The 19,058-nt window shown below is 40.6% G+C and overlaps 1 protein-coding gene across 1 annotated transcript in view; it reads left to right on the top strand.

Annotated features, from left to right (window-relative positions):
- Nucleotides 1–17,417: 17,417 nt before the first annotated feature.
- The window catches only part of Mpped2 (metallophosphoesterase domain containing 2), a 166,801-nt gene continuing 165,160 nt past the window's right edge, over nucleotides 17,418–19,058 (top strand). Inside the window, exon 1 of the mRNA XM_090348931.1 lies at nucleotides 17,418–17,568. The gene's annotated coding sequence lies outside the window, so the exon portion shown is untranslated. The remainder of the gene's footprint in view (nucleotides 17,569–19,058) is intronic.

Raw genomic sequence — 19,058 nt, forward strand, 5'->3', positions numbered from 1 at the left:
TTTCATTTAAACTAATTTTAACATGCTATTTGATTAAGAAGATTCAATGGGATATTTCACGTAAAGTACAGAGATGATGGTTTCAGTTAATTACCAACAGAAATTCACAATAAAAGTGACAGCTGTAGCCTAGAGAATTCTTTCCTAGTACTCGTAGCAGGATTCTGGACAACATACACGTCATCATTTTCTTTGGCAACAGCTTAAGAAGTCTGAGGAATTACATAGGTATGGGAAATGGAAGAGTTAATTTGGCCACCTAGTTCATAGAACTGTAATTATGGCTTCATTATGTGTACCCACAGAGATGCAATGTCAAGTTTTAGAGCCAACTTATGCTAGGTACTACTTTTAGCGGTCTGGCCTTCCACCATTCATGTAATCACCCAAAGTCTTTATTTCCTGATCTTCATAATAATTATATCCACACCTTAAGATTCTTATGGAATAAGCAATACTAACCAAGTGGATGCTAACATGGTACAGGTCTGCCATATATTGGCAATTCTCCCCACTCTTGAGGGAAACAAAGATGCTAATAAAGACAGAAGAGAATATCAGAGGCACAGAAATCAGTGGCTTCAATTCTGTAAATCTTCACACTTGCTTTGAGATTATGGATAAAACGTTTGGGACATAAGGGAAATAGTTCAAATATATTTTAAGGTTTCTTTTGCCCAGCTTGTATTTTCTTTTATTGTCTTAGACATTTAACTCTTCACAACCTAAAAAATAAGATTCTGGAAATGTAACTGTACTGAAGATATGGCTCAGTAGCAGAATATTTGCTTAATATGGGAAAACCATAGGTTCGACTCTGAGCACCTCAATGATTGTCAATATTGAGTTCTGACCATGCAGTCCAACTTGATGCATATGACAGATATTACTGACCCAGCTATATTAATACATAGAGCTTCTTAGACACCAATGATTAAAAAAAAAAAACAAATGTGACAACTCCCTTTCAGAGAGTTGAAGTAAGTTGTCTCTAAAGCTAAATATAATGCTGATATTTACGTATCTTAAGTACTAAACACAATTTCTGTGAAGCTTTCCAAACTTCAACCTTTTACATATCACACCATAATTTTGGCACATCTACATACATACAATGTTAGTATTTAAGTTTTTAAAAAGTTGCTCACAATTTGAATTTATTTGTTTTAAAATTTTGTATTGCTTCCAGGCACTGGTGGCTCATGCCTGTAATCCTAGCTACTCAGTTGGCTGAGATGTGAAGATCACCATTTAAAGCCAACCCAGACAGGAAAGTCTATGAGATTCTGTATTCAACAAACTACTCACAAAAGCTACAGGTGGCAATGTGGCTTAAGTGGTAGAAGTCTAACCTTAATCAAAAGATGCTCAGAGACAGAACCCAATTCCAGAGTCCAAGCCCTAGGACTGGCACATACATACACACAAAAATTGTATTGCAATAGTGAATGGCATATGTCTATTTCTTAATTTATATAATTTCATTCTAGCCTGGCAAAGGACTTCCATTTCTATAGAGAGATATTCGTGTGTTTTATGAGTGTTAAGTGTAGACTAGTACCAAACATATTTTCCACATTCCAATTCCAATCATGGTAAAAATGGAAAGGAAAGAAAAAAAAGAATGAAAGGAAGGAAGATAGGAAAAAGGAAGGAAAAAAGAAAGACTGAAATGACAGCTAAAAAGAATACCAGTGTGTCTCCAGGGATATTTGGAGTACTTTGGGAAATGTAGCTTTAGCTATATTTCACAGGACTCAACATAAAGACTTCTCCTCCTCCTCTTCCTCCTCCTCCTCCTCTTCTTCTTCTCCTCCTCCTTCCCTTCCTCTTCCTCCCCACTCTCCCCCTCCTTCTCCTCCTCCTCCCCTCTTCCTCCTTCTTTACTATAGATTTAAACCAGGACTTCACATATGCTAGGCAAATTACCACTAGAGCCACTTACCCAAACCTTGCCCTATGTGTGTTGTTGTTGTTTGTGTTTTGTTTTTGTGATATAGTCTAACATTTCTAAGGCAGGATTTGAACTGAGATCTTCTTGTTTACCTAGTAGCTGGGGGTCATATGGATGCATCACCCTGCCTGGTAGATTTTGATGTTAGTATTTTGATGTTGGATTATTACGAAGCAAAATGAAATGCAATCAGTCTAAAGGAGTGGTTTCCACTTTTGAACAAGATGATCAGGAATGAACCTGCCACTTTCATGTTATGAAGCAAATGAATGGTCATAATAAGCTATGCAACTCACAGCATCAAAATGTTCCAGATTTTATCATCTACTCATTGAAATTAATATAGCAAGATCCCTTTTCAAATCAAGCTCTTTATTTTTGCTTCCCAAGTCTATTATTTCAATGAGTCTTTTGCAAATCTACTTCTAAATTTCTTCAGAGAATTTACATGTCAACACCTACCCCACTTGCCCCGTCTGTCTAGCTCAGGCTGGTTACAGGCACAGGTAGAGGCTTAGAAGTATAGAACTCCAGTGATGAGTCTTCCATTTTTATTCATGGTGGTGCTTTGTGCAGTGGAGAAGTGAGTGTCATACCTGACACTCAAACTTTGCCATGCCATCTCAACACTGCTGGCTGTTGAGACTCTGGAGCTCTACTGCTTGTGTTTACTAGCAAATTAACCATTCAACCTCATTCCCTCTCCTCCCTCTCCTCTCTTCTCTCCCCTCCTTTTCTCTTCTCTTCATTCCCTTCCATCCCCTCCCCTCTCCTTTCCCCTCCTATCTCCTTGAAGTTCAGGGACAGTGCCCAGGCTCTGAATATAAGCCCTGGGAAACATATACATAAATATATATCAATAATAAATAAATATATAATATATATAGGTGGGATGTGGGGTTAGCACATAATGTAGTAAATATAGGCCAACAATGCTGGCTTATGCCCTGAAATGTCCCTGTTGCCCCCACACAAAAAAGAATTTTCAATAGTGCTTAGATTAAGAAACCTTGTTTTTACAGAACATTGAAAGAGACAGTGCAGCAATGTTGGTCTGTGCACTTTTACACCCTTTTCCCACTCAAGTCATACTCCAGGTTGTTTAAAGATTTCAGTAGCCAAACCCATCTAGTAAGTCAGAGGGAGGGAAAGCCAAAAAAGAAGAGAAAAGGAGAAAACCAATCATTTGAACTCAAAATATAACTTGGGTGTTCTCAATTTCTGAGAATATAACAAAAAAGTTTTTAACCTATAAAGTCTTTAATTGTGTTAGACTTCTAAGCTTAACATGAATTCTTCATATTTTGAGGCATTCTTGTCTCTCTTATAGGCAAATTTGAGAAAAAACATAAGCTGTGTATGAATATACATGATAGGATTGATTTTTTTTTTATTATTGTGGGTCATGAGGCTTGAACTCTGGGTGTGGACACTGTCCCTGAGCTCTTCAGCTTAAGGCTACCACCCTACCCCTTAAGCCACAGCCCCACTTCCCCTTTTCTAGTGATAACTTGGAGCTAAGAGTCTCATTGTCTTTAGTGCCTGGACTGGCTTTGATCCCCAATCCTCAGATCTCGGTCTCCTGAGTAGCCAGGATTACATGCGTGAGCTATGATTGAAATTTTTAAGAAATCATTTACAGATAGAACCTTCCAGTCCCTTCCCTTCTCTGCCTTCCCCTCCTTTGCCCTCCCCTTTCCTTTCCCTCCCCTCCCTGTCTTCTTTCCTCCCTGTCTTCCTTGCTCCCTCCCTCCCTTTCTTCCTTTTTTTCTTCCTTCATTCCTTCCTTTCTTCCCTCCCTTCCTCCCTCCTTCCCTCCTTTCCTCCTGCCTTCCTGTCTTCCTGCCTTCCTGCCTCCTTCTATTTAGGCAGTATTAGGAATTAAACTCAGAATCTCATACTTGGCTAGGCAAACCTGTGAGCCAAACCTGTGGGCTCTTTGAGCAAAATCTACCCTGCAGCACTCTACCTGCAGGTAGGGAGTAGGTTTATAGAGCATAAAATTGGTGTGTGGATATATTCCCTGAGACTTTGAATCTTAAGCATATAATCCAAAGATTGAAGAGACACTTGGAGTTGAGCCAATCTTGGGGCCTATGTCATCAGTGTGAGTTAATGCAGTGAGATATTTCTCTCATTTTCTTTTTTTAAGTTTTTTATTGTAATTAATAGAAGGGTTACATTAAATTCTCCAGATAGAAGGTGCATTCCTTAACCATCATTGCTACCCCTTCTCATTTCTCTCATTTTTCTTTCCCAGCTTTCTTTATCTTCCTTCATCTTTCCTTGCTCCCCAAGTGTTCCAGGAACTATGATTTTGTAGGAAGGAAATCAGCTCCAGTTTAGTGGCTTGATATAAGAATAGTCTGTAATTTTATTGTTTGAACTCAGGGCCTGGGCACCGTCCTTGGGCTTTCTCAAGGTTAGCACCCTACCACTTGAGCCACCCCACCAGCTTTTCTCTGTGTACGTGGTACTGAGGAATTGAACCCAAGGCTTTGTGCATGCTAGACAAGCACTCTACCACTAGACCCTGCTACCAGCCCCAATAATAGTTTTTAAGACTCAAGACTTCAGTCTGGGGCAGGGTTGAGCCAGGGTTAGCTGGTTACTCTTCTATTCATTGTTTGCAAAGTTTCTTAAAAACAGGGGCTAGAAATCTGGCATATATGTCTGAAATCTAGTCAAGGAAGCTTTAAATAGTTTGGAGCTAAAACAGATGTGGCTTCCTGAGATCTTTTACAACTTTTACTAAAATTTATTGAATATAGTAGCTAAAGTGTGCTCACATTTTTTACGTTGTCAGGGAGATAAAGGTCCACATCTCAGGAGAGAACAACATAGAAACTTTAGGTTTTTAAGGACATTGGTTCTGATGAAGATGGTGTCACATCTCCTTTTATTTTTAATACTGAATTAAACCCAAGGCCTCATGAATACTAAGCATGCACTATACCAGGGAACTACATCCCCAGCCTAATTTCTTGAATGAAACACTGTAGAAATCCCAGGCTCAAAAGAAAAGAGCAACTACCCACCACCTTTCAGTGCAGAGCAGTTAATACCGCACTCTAAGAAGAACATGTGAAATAAATTATATATACGTACAATCATTCTCAGGGAATTTAGTCCACCACTTCAAGCCTTCTTGATTGATGTAATCCTGTTACTTTAAAATAAACCTGTTGCTGACCCCAGTCAATGTCAGATTCTATTATTCAAAACTAAAAATCCCCAATATAACAGAGTGAAGATCTGCTTTATTAATCCTTTGACAATTAAATGCCATTTTGATGCTGGATATTTAATTAATATCACCATCAAGAGGATGGTCCTTATTCATTACTTACTAGACATACCTGTGTGACTTAGAAGCAGCCTGTGCTTTGCTAGTGAACAACCCCAACTATTTTCATCAAACACCACTCCATTGCTATAAAAGAGAATTATAAGAAGAGATCTGAGGCTGAAAACGTTTATTTGCTTTACCTGCTTCCAGAAACTCAGGCCTGAGAGTTTTCGTACCCTGGGCCAGGTTGAAACTATTAAATCGCGCAGAAATACCAAGAAAAGATAAGCTACATGAGCCACTGATTGCTAACCTAAACGCTCTAGTGAGTTCAAAGAGCCCTTAGAGCTTGCTGTTTATTTGGAAAACCATGGAGAAAACTGAGAGAGAATGGTAGAATTGAAGCCTAGTTACATTTCAGCTTCTAAGCTTACCTTGACCAATCTTATTTGAAGAATTTACATATTATGGGTATGTAAGTTTATGTGTATATGGGTCTGTGCTCATGGTGTTTATCTTCCTTTAGTATTTATTTTTAAATTTCAGGCTACACTGTAAGTAAAATATGTATACTTTAGTAAATATTATCACAGAATCATCCAAATATAACACAGAAGAATTTTGACACAAGAGCACATGAACATCAATACTATAGGTTTAAAAATAGCCAATGACAGTATGGAGAGTAAAATGTTACTTAAATGAAGATATTAAAGAATGGCGTGAAAAAACACAATTTTTATTTCTGTAGTTTCCTACTCCTTTTTTGCTGTAACTTATTGGCCAATTTTCCTAAGATACTAGAAAGAATTATATTTTAATATAATTATTTGATTGGCCACCCGCATTTACAACCCTTTCAACAATTATGTGTATGGAAGGTCAAAGAGTATAAAATATACATTGATGATTCCAAGCCCCTTCTGTTTCAGGATTTAATTTTTATCTCATAGCGTTTTAATATCATACTTTAATCTATTTTAATCTCTCTTTTTTTCTTGGTTCTTCTTCAGAGACCACTGTCTTTGGCAGCTGATATTTCCATGAGATGGTGTGTGTGTGTGTGTGTGTGTGTGTGTGTGTGTGTGTGTGTGTGCGTGTGCGTGTGTGTGTGTGTGTGTCTGTGTGACCACCAGCTATGTTATGATGAACTGTTTTGGGCTTGTGGGTTCACCACAGGAATTTGCAACAGCATCTCAATAAAACAACAATAATCTCTGTTTTATAGACCAGATTTCAGTTGTGAATGGAACACTTCATCTTACATGAGTTTTATTAAATGGCACCTTGAATAAGAAGAGCCATTGAAACAGCAAACAAATCATACCAAAAATTACACAGAGAACCATGCATTCTTACTATCTTTATGAAGACACTACTTGGAACTGAAGAAAATTGTACACATTTTTAGAAACACAAATGTCCTAAACCATTTAGTTTGAAAACCCTTTAAACATTCTAAGACATCTTGCAGAATATTCAATGTGTTTAAAAACATGGATTAATTATTTTTTCCAAAGAAAAATAAAGTACATTTGTGATCACCTTTCTGTTGACTAATTTGGGAGCTCTCTATTTATTCTTTGAGTATGTTTGCCTTATTTTTATTAGCAACTTGTTGCTGGATTCTGATTTATTCATTGTTTGTCAGAGCAAGAGTTTGTTTTTCAATGTAGCAATATAATATTTCTCTCAAAATGTTACTTTCTCACCACAGCATAAGAACAGTGTGCTAAACTAAGCAAAACACACAACTCTCAGTCTATCATGGGCATTTTCTCTTCATTAGGTGTGACATTGGCGCAAAAATCAGAGCTCAGACTCCAATTTTCCAGCTGTCTCTGTTGCCCTGTGATCTTTTGGTACAAATTTTCTAGTCCTGTTTGAAAAGGCAAGCTTAGACTCCCCCTTCCCCCACCCCTTTGATTGTATTTAGGCATTTTGCCAGCCTGAGACGGTGGATTCATGTGAACAGAATCACAGACTTTTCTGAGCGTAAGTCATTTACGTGTGTTAGTATCATACACTGGGCAAGAAAAAGGCAGACCGCTGCTGCCTTTGTGTGGCGTCTGGGGTACGTTTTGATTTCACTCAGGGTAAGAACAAAGCAACTGCTGACTTTTCCTCAAACTCAGTCCGTATGGAATGACTTTTAACGACTTCACGAACTGCTAGCCTTCAGATACCCGGAGTGTTTTGCAAATCTTCGTGTTTCTTCTTCGGTGACGTTTTATGATTATACCTTATGGTGCAGTTCTAGTTTTGCTCTTCATGTTTTCCTGAGTGCTTAGAATTCTAGAGGGAATTTTTCTTTTAAATCATTTGGCCCCCATCAAATGTTTGGGGATAATCTAAAGAGAACCTTTAAGTTCAGTGCCAACCCCAAACATGGCATTCCCTATTGAATGAGCCAATTCCATCCTCCAAGTCTGAATAATTTAAAGGAGACGTGATGTCACTGTCTACTTAGTGATAAATGGAAAGAAGTCTGGGTGTAGAATTTTTGGAGTGGCCTTTGTAATAATAGTAATTAAAAAGAGCATTACCTCATGTATTCAAACTTTTTCTGTATACCATGTGCTTTTCTCATTTTTACTCCATATTACTCAGAGAGGGCTAGTATTTCTGTTTCATTATTTTGAAAGTGCTGTTGGATGATGCTGGTTTAATAGTCTCTCACAGTTCACTGCTTCAGTTTTCATCGAATTACATTTCTAGTTACACTCCACACTTTCATCATCAATTTCCATATGCTTCTGAGACATGCAAGGACCAGTATGCTAACAGGAAAATCAGACACCAGATAATCGCTGTGGGGAACACACTTCTTTTTTTAGCATAGCCTCTTTTATATAAGCATATATCACTTGCATAAAGTGACAGGATTCATTATGATATTTTCATATCATGTTTCTTATATAACATACTTCATCTTATTCATGCTGTGTATTACCACTGCTTATTATCCTTTTCTCAGTGTAGCCTTTTCTGAAATGAAAATTTAAAACTCATCAGGACCAGCCTCTTGGTACCCAAACATACCACATTTGTTTTACTAGACTATTTAACTCTGTTTATAGTGAAGGGTGAAAATCACAGCATTTAATTTAATTTAAAATTTAATTCTGAAGCACCAATGTTCCAATAAGAAACACACTGACCAGATAAATTTGCAGATACTTTCTATCTCAGCTGGTGGAGAGGTAGCAGCCCCACAAGTTGCCAAAGAGCTGCCAACATCTAAAGAATTCTGAAACCCACCTCCCTAAATTCTACTACTTTCCCATGTTATTTTCATCACATCTTAAAAATCTCCTGTTACCAGAAGAATGACTCAGATTAGAACCCGTTATACATTCCAGACAACTCTGAACCATGCAAATAAGTGTTAAGCCCAGCAATTGGCTTAAGTATCAGTTACTACTTTTCAATGAACTGTACCTTTTGCTTGCACATTCTACACTGCATAAATATTTTAAAAAATGGACTGTAGCTAGTAGTATACTAAATCCTTAATTTGCAGGTTAGAATATTGTACAATATTTCCCCCCTCCAAAATTAAAAAAAGGTAATTACTTTAGTAATAAACTGATCATTTAAATGCAGCTTTTATGATCATTCGAAGATAAATTCAAATAACTCTAAAACTATGGATTTTTCAAGACTTTTCTTAATGTGTTTTAGGAATAATGTATGCTTATGGGGAAAAATCTCTTTAAAATAGTTATATTTTCATATATGCATATAGTATCCTGAAATCAAACATCAATTCTTGAATCCATATTTACAACTTGTATAGTGCTTCTAATGAAGCTGAGTTCTAGAGCTGCACTGAAAGATGTTTAAAGTCATAGGAAAATGTGTCTTAGTCAAAGGAAAGAACAGGCTGTTCAGGTGGTGGGTTAAGAAAAAAACAGGGTGGGGGAAACTTTGACTTCTTAATGCATGTTTGTATTTAACTTATTTACAATGACTGCCTGCAAATTTTATACTAAAAGGTTTAAAGTGGGTTCTAAAGCAGTATTATAATTGCTTGATATGTATCAGGCATTTTTCTAAGTTCTTTAAAACCTTAAGTTAATTTAATCCTCATAACAACAGTATGAAGTAGGAGCTTTCAATGTATTCATTTTATATAAAGGAAGAAATTGAGGCACAGAAAAGACTTCTTTAACTTGTCCAGCTCACACAGGCAGCAAGAAACAGAGACAAGATTTAAACTCATGGAATTCACATTTTTAAAAAATGTGAAATAAGTGCCCAAACAACCATCAATGGCAAACACACCATAAAACAAAATTTTAACAATGGATATTTCTAAGTGATGGAATTTATTTAAATTCATTTTAAATTTTCCTTTTGCTTGTCCATATTTTTACTCAAAACAATTAACAAGAGCACTTTAAAAGTTAAAAAAGAGAACTATCGTTTTATCCTTATTCTTAACTAAGCCTAAAATGGGGATTTGGGGGTAGCACTGTGATTTTTTTTTTAACTATCCTCCTATAAATCTTCTTTTCAGTTCATACATCTGGCCATTCAATTGTTCTCTTGGGTGCAGATTTTACTTAATGTATAGTTGGACACTATGGGGTCTCGAGACTGGAGGAAGAGGTTATTAGAACTCTCATAATAGAGAATTGTGAAGAAAGAAGTGTTAGAAAATAAAGTTGTCAGTACATTAGTCCTAAATGTCCATACTAATTTCCCTCTAATTCTTTTTAGCAATTTGAGTAGCAAATCATGGCCATAGAGGCCCGCCTGGACCAGCAAGGACCACAGCATCTGCAATATCATTGTTCCAGTGGATTTTTCAAGACTAATAAGGTCCACATGGGACAGTCCCAGTACTGAGAGAATAATATTATTATTTACAGTCGGTGTCTATATATCCTTTAAAAGCATATCTGTGTCTTTGAAGATCTCAATAAATCAAGAAGCACGTGTGTAGAATATTATTCTCAATGTTTTTTTTTTTTTTTCTTTTTGCCAGTCCTGGGGATGGAACTCAGGGCCTGAGCACTGTCCTTGGGCTTTCTCAAGCCTAGAGCTCTATTATTGAGCCTCAGCACCACTTCTGGCTTTTTTTTTTTTTCTATGTATGTGGTACCAAGGAATCGAACCCAGGTCTTCGTGCATGCTAGGCAAGCACTCTGCCACTAGGCCAAACTCCTAGCCCCTTCTCAATCTAAATATAAATGAATGAGTTCTGCTGCAGTCATAGAATTGATGCAGTCTATAAAAACTTAAAAGGAGGGCTGGGAGTTTGGCCTAGTGGTTAAAGTGCTTGCCTAGCATGCATGAAGACCCGGGTTCAATTCCTCAGTGCCACATACATAGAAAAAAGCTGGAAGTGGTGCTGGGGCCCAAGTGGTAGAGCTCTAGCCTTGAGAAAGTCCAAGGACAGTGCTCAGGCCCTGAGCTCAAGCCCAGGAATGGCAAAAAAAAAAAAAAAAATCCACTTAAAAGGAAAACACAACTACACTTACTCCCTTGCCTTTATATTTTCTATGAAATCCGTGCAAGATCACACATGGGCAAAAAATGTGATGCACAGCATTGAATGTATTAGCATCTGTAATGTTGAACAAAGTCAGATTAATGACACTTTATGGGAGTGTTGTATTTAGTGCTGGTAGTTGGGATTTCAAAAGGTATGTAGGGAAAGGCTTGAATGTGAGTGGAATAATGTGGTTAAGAAAGGAAATTTTAAGGTAAGTACAGATCTCTGCCTCTATGACTGGGTGCCATATGACTTCAGTCAGTGCATCAAGGTGCAGGCAAACTTTGTTCTTATTATGTAAAACTTATTCAACAGTCTTGAATTCATGTTTCTTCGTCTCCAAAACTGTCCTCACAAAGGCTAACCACCTCCAAAGCAAGGACTGCAGTAACTCCCAGTTGGCCTCCCTGTGCTCACTCAAGCTTCCTAAAATCCATTCTCTACGTTGGGAAGAGTGACCTTTACAAAACACTAATGTAATCATGTTACCCTTTCTACTTAAGATCTTTAAACAGCTTCCAGTTGCCCTCAGGATAAAGTCAAACATCTTGAACAGGACTTCAGCTCTGACCTTCAAATGTCTTTAGCATGGTGCTGCGTATCTGGCCTCTACCTACTATTCCACAGTAGTTTCTGATCTCCTTGCATCATGCAAAGTATGACCCTCAGTACCTGGGACAATGTTTCTCTGGTTTTTATCCTTATATTTCTTTCCTTCATATACAAGCTTTCATTTAACTCCAGAGAAGAAGCCTCCCTGTTTTCATTTCATTGTCTTATTTTTTCCCTCCATAGCCACCATTCTAATTCATTTGTGTAATGATTTCAATCAGAGTCTCCCTAACTTTCATGAATTATTTTTTTTGTCGGCCCTGAGGCTTGGACTCTGGCTGGGCGCTGTCCCTGAGCTCTTCAGATCAAGGCTACTGCCCTACCCCTTGAGCCACAGCACTACTTCAGGTTTTCTAGTGGTTAATTGGAGATAAGAGCCTCATGTTCTTTAGTGCCCAGGCTGGCTTTGAACAGCAATCCTCAGATCTCAGCTTTCTGAGTAGCTAGGATTATAGGCATGAGCCACAGAGCCCAGCTACTTTCATGAAATTTTATCGTCAATTCTCTGAACCCATGGGTGCTACAACCGTAGGTGCAACAATTACAGATCAAAAACACTTGAAAAACACTGTAAGTGGTCTTAACAAATACATACATTTCTGTTGCCATTGTATGACAGAACAATTATTTATACTGTTTTAAGTATTATGAATAATTTAAAATGGCTTAAAATATATGAGGGCATGCGTAGAAATTATATGCAAATTATGTTTGCCTGTGTGTGTGTCCTTTTACAGAAAGGTATGAGCAGCTGCCGATTTAGAAATCTCCAAGAATAGGTCTAGGAACCAAAAACCTCAGGGAGTGATCCTATTGAACATTGAAATTTATGTTTAAAAATCATATCAGTTTATTTATTTGTGTAGGGAAGGGGAAATTATACTATATAGACTTAAGAATTGTATCAAGATCCCTTGTCAAATTGAATTACTAATCTTAAAAGAAGTAAAAACATATATATCTATTCTTTCCTAATTATTATAAATTTTCTCATTTTGAGGAGAAATCCCTACATTTTAATTTGAATTATAATGTGTTCTTTCAACATTACAAGTCTGTTCCATGTTCCAGGAAATTCTACCATGTTTCCAAAAGGGACCATGGGGAAAGACCTGGGTAAACACTAAGTGATAACAGAGATCACGCAATGCTAGGATAGACATTCAAACTGAAAACACATGAACCTACACTCTACCTCTTATAGAGAATTTTACAGAATTAATTACTGGGGAAGTAGTACAGTGGTGAAATATATGACTAGTACATGTGAGGTCCTGAGTTCAAGCCCCAGCACTACAAAATTTAATTATTATATCAATAATATGTGTCAGATTAATTGATACACACTAAATATTAGCTATTAGCAGATATGGTAAGAATGTTTCACATAATTTTAAGATTTTTCCCCCACAGGTTAATTACTTTAGTTGCTAGCAAATCTTTATTAAATTTAGCCCTTTTTAAGATAAAGATAAATAAATTTTAAGTTTTTTTCTAAAATAAAGATAAATAAATTTTATTTTACAAAATTAAATTTGGGGCTGGGAGTTTAGCCTAGTGGTAGACTGCTTGCCTAACATGCACGAAGACCTGGGTTCAATTCCTCAGTACCACATACATAGAGCCAGAAGTGGTGCTGAGGCTCATGTGGTAGAGCTCTAGCCTTGAGAGAGTCCAAGGACAGGGCTCGAGCTCTAAGTTCAAGGCCCAGGACTGGCAAATAAATAAATACATTTCACCCATTTCAGTGTTTCCTGAAGTGGCCTTACCCTTAAATATTTTTGTTGGCTAACCAAAGGAAAATTTACATATAAATGACCCCAAAATTATTTATACATATATATTGAAAAACTTTAAAAAATTAAAATATCAGATTAGTCACATACAAGGGTTTTTTTGAGAGTTCATTTTGAAAAATTATCTCTGAAAATTTTAAGACACACATTTTACTTAAGATTCTTTTTATTTTGCTGTTTTACTGCATTTTAAATGGTACCAGAACTACACTTAAAGAGAATTGGCTTCAAGTAGTATGCATACTATTGCCTCCAGTTCCTCTGTGAGAAAACTAACTTTAAAAACAGTCTTTTGGGTAATTTTATGTTTCTAAAGATATTAAAAAATCTTTTAAACTGTTTTGTTTTAACTCCATGGAAAATTCTTAGCTCTTCTCCTCCAATACTGCTTATGATATCACTTCCTGTCTTGCAAATCTGATTTGGGATTTTCCTTCCAGTGTTCTCATGTACTGATGAGTTCTGTTTTTTACCTTCTAATGTATTGACACACACACAGCCGTTAACAAACACTTCCAAGCTTCAACACTATGCCTCAATGTAAGTATGAAAAAAATATAGGATATATTTAGTTGGAAGAGAGAATACAATAAAAGTATTTGAAACATGTAAACAAGAACTGGGGGAATTCAGTGTTAAGAGCTTGTTGGCTCATTTTTTTTTTTCTAACTGTATTTTAGTATACTTAGACAATAACCTGTATAAATTGTTCTTATATCGTAGTCTTTGCTAGGAAATGATAACCATGTAGATAGCTTCAAGACAAAAAAAGAGGTATACTGTTGGTTTCTGCAGATGGGATGGTGTATATAATTTTAATGAAATCATTCATTCAATGAAATGTAATATCTTTTTTTTTTCTGAAAAAGAACCTCAGGATGGAACTAAGTTTTAAACAAATAACTCCTGGATGTTGGAAAACCCGTTCTCACAGGGAAAATGTATGCTAACTTTAATAAAATATTGATCTTTCAAAGATGTATTATTCCATTTCCTAGGTGTCACCCCAAATTCTCCCACACCCCACTCATTTTCCTCCTTAAATAAATTCTAAAAGACATTTTTACAAAGTATTACAATGAACAATTAGGGAACAGATTGAGAGTTTTTGCTGATGAAATTACTAGAGGAAAGGTTTAGTTTATAGTGAAGGAAATAAATGCTAATATTTAATATTTTTAAATATTTATTAAACATTATTAAATATTAGCATTTATTTCCTTTATTTGAAGGAATTGCATAGCCATTTGTAAAGTTGGCATCTGATTATCATCCTTCTTTAGTTTTCACTTTAAATAATTAAAAGATTTAATAATAACAACAAAATAACACCTTTTTAATCTGAAAAAGTCACATATTATAACATTAAAAATCTAAGACTACACACCAATACTTCTTCTAGCAAGGGACAGATGTGGCCCACACACAATAATTTTTAAAATCTGTTTTTAGTGTAAGTAGTTGTATTTGTGGAGAATTTAATTTCACAACATGCAGTAAGTTGAAACCCACATAATGAGAATTAGATAAAAAATGACTTCCTTCTGCTCCTGATTTATTATTTAAATTCACTTACATTTCTCCTGCTTCTTTATTTTAGTAGCCTAATGGAAATAAAAATTCATAACCCAAATACAACTTGGTCACTCCTGGATAATTGATCAATCAGCAGGGACACCGTAGGGGTTGATTCTAGAGACAGATTGCTGGATATAATTTTTTCCTGCACTACAAATGATAATTTTAAGCCTTTTTAATCTCAATTTTCTCTTCTCAGTAAAATGATATGTGGAGTTCCATCAACTTTGTAAAGGATCACTCTCTTGATATTTAGTAGCATTCGGTCTCCTGTAAAGCATGCCACACATTGTTGTTTACTGTGTGCACATATGTAGATGCAAATCCTGTTCCAACTAGTTTGGCTGCTTTGATTAACTACCAGCTTGGGGGGGGGTGGGAAGAGGAGGGGAAGGAGGTGGAGGAAGAGGTGCAGAAGGAGGAAGAGGAGGAGGAGGAGGAAAGGAAAGGAAAGGGAAGGAAGGGAGAAGAAATTATTTATTTAGCTAGTGATTTTTTTATTTCCTTCTTTTCTTCCCTCCCTCCCTCCCTTCCTTCGTTCTTTCCATTTTTTTTTTTTTACTAACTAAACCCAAATCAGATGAAAGGAATGAGTGTATTGCTAACTCAGAGTGTAAGGGAAACAAAACCAAAGCATTGCTTCAAACACATGACTCTACTGCTGGGCTAGGAAACGAAAGAAAACAAAATATAAAACTGCTCCTTCACCCCATCTTTGGCATCCTTTGAGGTCACTGTCACTTGCTGTGATTTCTGCAGGGCAAAGGAAGGCACTTGTCCTTTCCATCTCAATACATTTGACAAGAACTGACACTCTCCACATGCTGTACAATAAAATAAATTCATTAGTAAGACCATTTCCCCTTTTTTATTTCAGCCCAGGCATGAGATGGGTTACTTAAAATTCAAGTGCCAGGAAAGTGGATTGTAAAAGGGAAATATTTTCATGTAAATTCCGTTTGATCTTAAAAAAAAAAATTAGGGCTCCCTCCATCCAGTTTCTCACTCTTTCTCCCTAGACCCTGGAAACCAGTTAACCAATTAGTCTTAGCACAGAGGCCACAGACCAGATTTTTAAATGGTCCTCTTTTTTTTTTTTTCATTTTTAGGGGATATGATTTCAGTCAGGACGTCTAGTCAATTGTCACAGTTTGCACACTTCTCTGTACACACACACACACACACACACACCAGATTTCATTTCAGAGAGCTCATAGATCTTTGAGTCTCACTGCTAGAAAGGAATTAGATCTGGTTGCAGTCCAAATCCTTCAGCTCTGACAAGAGTGTAACATCACAGGGCCACCTCATCTTTCACAGACAACCCGACCATCCAAGTTTTCTTAAAGCTTTCTCTCCCTTGTCCTCTGTCTTCTAGTATTTCACCAGGCTTTTCCTTTCCTTATGTCCACCTGCTTACCATTCTGAAAACCCTTTCTAATCATTTACCCCATCACTAGAGAAAACTAGAATAACTTCATTTTTGAAGATGTTTTGTCGAGGTGCTTATTGGGTGGAGGGGACAAATATGGGGAATCACTACAGTCTCTCTCTCTCTCTCTCTCTCTCTCTCTCTCTCTCTCTCTCTCTCTCTCTCTCTCTCTCTCTCTCTCTCTCTCTCTCTCTCTCTCTCTCCTCTCTCTGTGTGTGTGTTCACCTTTCTAGTCTGAACCTGACTTAATTTATAAAGGTGTTGGTGGGGGAGGTGGTTGATACCCGGGCTTGGCCTTTTCCTTCTTAGGAACATTATAAACAGCAAGAGGTGTGTGTGTGTGTGTGTGTGTGTGTGTGTGTGTGTGTGTGTGTGTGTGTGTGTGTGTATGCGCGCATGGCATGTTGAAAGCCTTTAAGACATCCCCCCCACCCCCCAGGAAAAAGTCTCCGTTGATGAGATGGGAAGAAACCTAAGGTTGCCCTCCATGGTCTGAGCCCAGGGCCCCAGCCGCTGCACTTGGCCCTGCATTGAGTTGTGTGCCTTGAATCTGTGCCAGGACCTCTGACAGTGTCTGCCAGGTCGATGGGTGGGGGGACAGGAGGAGGAGGAGGAGGAGGAGGAGGGGGGTGTTCTCTTTGAAGAAGACGCCCATTTGAGGAGGGGGAAACTCTTAAATTTTCCTGGAGCCCTGTATCCCGATCTCTCCCCCCTTCCCTCCGTCCCCGGTCATTTTCTTTCTTTCTTTTTTTTTTTTTAAACGCTGATCCCACTCCAGATGATGAACTTGCAGCTCAGCTTCCAGCCGCCGGCGTGACCCGGGGAACACCAGCAGGCTCTGGCCTCGCCCTCCGCTCCCTCCTCTCCGGCAAACCCCAGCGGCCTCGGGGCGCGGGCTGGGGGGTTCGAGTGGGCCGGGACTGCAGGAGGGGCGTGCGTGGGGCACGGGGGTCCCCGGCGGGGAGCGCGCACGGAGCCGCGCCGAGGCCGCCCTGCTTCCTGGAGCTGTGTTGCTCCTTTGACCCCAGTGGCAGTCCCTGTCACTGCACCGCGCTCGCTCCCTCCGGCTCGCCGCGCCCTCTCTCCCTCTCCTCGCCCCCTCGCTCTCTTTTGCTCTCTCTCTCTCTCCCTCTCTCCCCAGATCGAGGCTGTTCGGGTCTTTTCTCCCCCCCCCTCTTCTTCTCCCCCTCCCCACCCCACCTTTCACGCCGCGCCCTCGGGTCCCTGGCCCCAGCTCGCCGCGGGACCTCGGAGGTCGAAGGTTCTGGCCCTCCGGCGCCCCTCGCTGCCCCCTCGCGCGCCCCCCGTGCTCCTCCCCGCCAGGCGGCCGGCGGCTCGGCCATGGACCGCCCGCACCCCGGGCGCTGAAGGCATCCCCGGGACCCGGAGCGCAGCCCGCGAAAGGTAATCCGCCCCGGGAAGGGAGGCGGAGGGCGGGGGAGGGGGAGGAGGCGGCCGGGCGGCCGGTGCCGAGCGTCGGGCGAAGGGACAGGGAAGAAATGCACACACAAAGCGGAGCCCGGGTGAGAGGTGCCGGGCAGGGGCGCGCGCGGGGGGGGCTCGGAGCCGGCCGGGCCGCCGCGGCCCCGCAGCCCCCGACACTCGCCCAGCGGGCAGTTTAGGATCGGGGAAAGGCTTCTTTTCAAACCTCGAGCCAAACGAGGGTGATGATTTCTTCTTCTTTTCATGGATGTCTTCCCTCCCGCGCCCCCATCTTGCCCCCTTTTCTCCCCTCCCCCTCCGCCTCGGCGCCCCCCATTTCCCCGCACCCCGACCTCTAGAGGTCCCCACCTCTCTGCCCCCTCCACTTGGGCTTCTAAGAAGGGGTGTCCTCGAAAGACAGAGGCGGAAAGCCGGGCAATGGAGCTGGGGAGAGGAGGGGTGGGAACGGAGGCTCGGGGAGGCTGTTTACTAGAAAGGTCCCAGGGTTGTGTGTTCGAGCCGCCCCGGCCTAGGCCCGGGGTGTGTGGCGAGCTGGCCCCAGCCCGGGCACCCGCGCGGGGCCCCTCCGAGGCCAGGTGTCCAGGTGCGGGAAGGCAGCGCGCAGCTTTTGTGCCGGGGCTGCGCCAGCGCCGCTCCCCCAGCCCCGGGGGCCCGCCGCCGCGCGCACTCCGCTCGCGCACCGCCGGCGCGCGCGGGGCTCCGCTCGCCGGGTCCCCCGCACCCCAACCTCGCTCTCTGCCGCCGCCTCGGGTCTGGCAAGATCGCCTTCTGCGGAGCCATCCGGCGGACCCGAGCCGGCGGCGCCTGTGGCCAGGCGACCCGGGGTGACGGCGAGGGGGAGAAGTAACCATCGCCGCCGGGTTTCTTTTCCACGCTGGCTGGAGTTTTTCCGTGTGGGATTTTGGCTTTCCCTCCCCCGCCCCCCCGTTCCTGATGAACACAGCACAGGGTTCTCGGTGGAAAAGCCTTCCAGTGCCGGGGGTTCTGCGGCCTAGGAGGTGAAGAGGGCAATTTATTTATTTTATTCTTTTCCCTCCCTTAGAAGATCCAGAGTTGGAGTCCATCCGCAAATAAATAAATATAAAGGATTTTATAACGCACCCCTCCCCTCCCAAAGTAAGGGAGAAATGGGGCTCGGGAAAATTAAAAAAAAAAAACAACAATAAACAATAACAAATGTGTGTCATTGAACTTGTGAGGCCGTAAGCAAATAAACACGGACACAGGTCAGGGAGGAAACACATACACACACTCACACACATACGCATACTCACACTCATGCACACTCACACACACTCACACGCACACACAAAACTTCAACGGACAGGAAAGCTTTCCTAGGAGCTGGAAGCCGGCGGCCTCCGCTCTCCCCCTTCGCCCGCGGCTGGCTTCCTCCCTTTCCCCGGCGCTCGGGGAAGGCGCCCGGGCAGCCTCCGGGGCCACAGAGCGGG

This window comes from Megascapheus bottae, chromosome 16, assembly GCF_031878675.1.
Source record: "Megascapheus bottae isolate mThoBot1 chromosome 16, mThoBot2.hap1, whole genome shotgun sequence".
In the NCBI taxonomy this organism is placed as follows: Eukaryota; Metazoa; Chordata; class Mammalia; order Rodentia; family Geomyidae; genus Megascapheus; species Megascapheus bottae.